General features: G+C 52.2%; 1 long non-coding RNA gene across 1 annotated transcript; it reads left to right on the top strand.

Moving 5' to 3' along the window:
* Positions 1–268: 268 nt before the first annotated feature.
* On the top strand, positions 269–2,239 carry LOC119356419. Its single transcript, XR_005171937.1, has 2 exons — positions 269–322; positions 400–2,239. It is a non-coding gene; the product is annotated as an uncharacterized LOC119356419 (long non-coding RNA).
* The last annotated feature ends 997 nt before the right edge of the window (positions 2,240–3,236 follow it).

Here is a 3,236-nt window from a genome sequence, read left to right as displayed (position 1 = left end):
AATGCTGAAATGAATTCTGCCAACCCAGAACCATCAGCTATTCAAGACAAGATATATGGATCAGCCAATGTTAATTGGAAAATGTTTGTTTTCTACCGGATGATTTTTCTCAGGCTTAAACCGCCCGCTACGGGCGCCATGTGTCCTGGTAGGGGCCCGTCCACGTGCCGGCCTTATCTCTTCATCTGGAGCGCGCTCGATCCCCTTCGTCTCTTTTCCATCACAAGCCCGTTTCCAGTAGTCTTATCTCCTAAAAAACCAGTCGATCCCCTTCGTCTTCGCACGTGTATCGCTATGGCTCCGTCCAAGTGCGACCACCATGGTCTGCTTCTCAAGCTTCACATGCTGTTGTTCAAGATCCACAGCGTTGTGACGCGGTGATTTTTTTTGACGAAACAGCCGGCGCTGCAACACAGCCTCGTTGTTGACTTGATTGCTGCCCACGCTGCGACTCGACGGTGCTGCCGGTGTTGCTATGCGACGCTCGTTGACGCTGGTGCTTCGACGCGGCGTTCGCCGGCGCTGCAACGCAGCACACGGGAGGAGAGGTTGAGCTGCTCGCGCGGCTCTGTTGCAACGCAGCACGAAGGCCGGAGTCGGGCGCCGCTCGCCGCCGGTGATGCAACGCAGCACACAAGGAGGAGGCTCGGCTGCTCGCGTCGATGTTGCCCTGGAAGCTTTTGTCGCGCCGCGGGAGCTGCAATGGAGCGCCGCCCGGGCTGCGATGGAGCCGCCGCGGAGCTCCATTGAAGCTTCGCCGGAGTTGATGAAGCGCCGCCCGTGCTGCGATGGAGTCGCCGCGGAGCTCCATTGAAGCTTCGCCGGAGTTGATGAAGCACTGCCGGAGCTAAAACGAAGAGAAGCCGGAGCTACAATGAAGCGCAGCGGGGCGTCGTTGAAGCTTCGCCAGAGTCAATGATGCACCGCCGGAGTTGCAATGAAGCGTCGCCGAAGCTGCAATGAAGCGCAGCGGGGGGTCGTTGAAGCTTCGCCGGAGTCGATGAAGCACCGCCGGAGTTGCAACGAAGCATTGCCGGAGCTGCAATGAAGCGCAGTGGGGGGTCGTCGAAGCTTCGCCGGAGTCGATGAAGCACCACCGGAGCTGCAACGAAGGGTCATCGGAGCTGCAATGAAGCATTGAGGGGTCGTTGAAGCTCCACCGGAGATGCAATGGAGCGTCGCCCTCGCCGGTGATGCAATGGAGCGCCGCCGGACGCCGAAGGTGCTGCCACGGGAGCTGCGAGCGGTGAACGGGTGTTGCACTGGAGAGACGAGGATTCAATTTTCTATTGGGCTGTGCACGTGGCCTAGCTGGCACAACGGACGGCTGCGCAAAGCCTCATCTAACGGCTCACGAGGAGGTTTAAAATTGGCTAGCGTTAGCCGGATGATTTGTAGCAGCGCCCATGTTAATTTGCCAGATAACTCTCTCCCAATTAAACCCATTAACAGTGGCACAAAGGGCGCACTCTGGGGTCATCCACGTGGCAAACCGTGAAGGGCAGGAAAAACAAAGACGTTGTCCAGTTGGATTTGGAGGGTTGGCTTCCTTGCTGCCTAATCACTGGTCGTTTCCTTCGTCCAGAAGGAAGAGGTCGTCAGGTATGCCCGCCCGGCCGCCCCGCTCCAACCCACTTCGCTTCCCCACGCACGTCACCTCCTTTCTCTCCTCTTAAACCCACTCGTGGTGGGGTGGGCGTCGCTGCCGCTCCCTCTCTTCCTGAGCCTCCTGCCCCCCTCCCTCTCCTGTGCTCTCTCTTTCCGTCGCTGTCGGGTCCGTGCCCCTGCCGCCACCGCGTGCGCGTGGATGCCGGTGACGAGGATCATTGGGAGGCTGCCGCCGCCATGAAGTCTCACAGGATCCAGCTGTGCTCGTCGTCTCCATGGAGGTCAAAGGAGGAGGAAGGGGAGGCGCTTCTCCGGCCAGATCCGTGACCCCCACGTCGCCATCGACGTCCACCCTCCTTGACATGATCGATCGAGCAGACGTCGCTGAGCTCCACGGCTTCCTCGTCTCCCTCTCGCCAGATGGTATCAAGTTCATCTTCATCCTACAGATGGATCCAACAAGTTCACGTGAGTGATGCCCCTGTTCTTCTCTTGGGTGGTGTTCTTGCTCTGCTTTTGGGCATTCTTGTTTCTAATTTGGTGTTGGTGCAGCAGCTCCACACACATAAGAGCTAGGTGCATACTCTTAGAGCTCTTCTTTTGAATCTATTCATTCTCGAAAATTGCTTAAGCCTTGACTTGACAATATCTCCAACATGAACGTTTGGAGCTTTCTTAGCATTTTGAAGCCAATGGTGCTCTGCGAAATAAAAGTTGATGTCATGAAATTACTTACACGGACGTATAACAAACCAGGGGAAAACAGATGAATAAGAATTCAGAAATACTGGCAAAAAGACAAGATGCTTAAGAAGCGATTCCACACTCGAAAAGAATACGAGTTAACGTAACTTCAAGTTACAAAGCAGACCACAATTTTGACCCTAACATTCTTTCAGGTTGTAACACAAATAATAAAATGCCCGAGCTCATCCGAATGACTGAAATTTGTCTATGTTTTGAGTAACAAGTGCACTTAGGTGAAGAAGTTTCTGATCTCAAAACTCTGAATTCTGAAATAACAGAGCTGATTAAGCACAAGTTTTAAGATGGAGAATTTCAGATGCTCTTCTGTTCAAGTTTATGCTTATAGATTCTGCGATGCAGAAAACTATCTGACACAAAAAAACAAAAAAACTGTAATGCGTGCTTCAGATAGGCAGATAAAATCAACACACAGACTTCAGGGTTGGTTACCAAGTCTGTGTGGCAAACAAGTCTGTATGTATGAAGTAACTTGGAACTCAAAGTACTTCATATCAGCTGCACTTCTCCTTTTTCTTGTTTTCTTAGGTGTTTGCAATCTCGATTCATCGATTTGGATGGCAGTAACCCTCAAAGCTCGTCTCTCAGTCCTTACTAGGAAATTCCAGTTTGGTTTCCTTATGATCTTTTACTCCTCTGAATTTTCTCTTTTGCTTGTTGGTTCCCAAGTTCCTCTTCCACCGTTGCTCTGATAGGCCGATTTCCGCAGCGCCGCAACGTAGTACAGAGGTTGTGCACCCAGTATCCCCTTGTTTTTCATGCTCAAATTAAATTGTATAAATGCTGAGGGGAGGACATTTATGTTTGAGAGAGAGGGATGGAAAAGTGGGGATGGAGTAAGAGAAGAGGAAGGAACACGTATG

This window comes from Triticum dicoccoides, chromosome 2A, assembly GCF_002162155.2.
Source record: "Triticum dicoccoides isolate Atlit2015 ecotype Zavitan chromosome 2A, WEW_v2.0, whole genome shotgun sequence".
Lineage (NCBI taxonomy): Eukaryota > Viridiplantae > Streptophyta > Magnoliopsida > Poales > Poaceae > Triticum > Triticum dicoccoides.
This window is presented reverse-complemented; position numbering and strand designations above follow the sequence as displayed.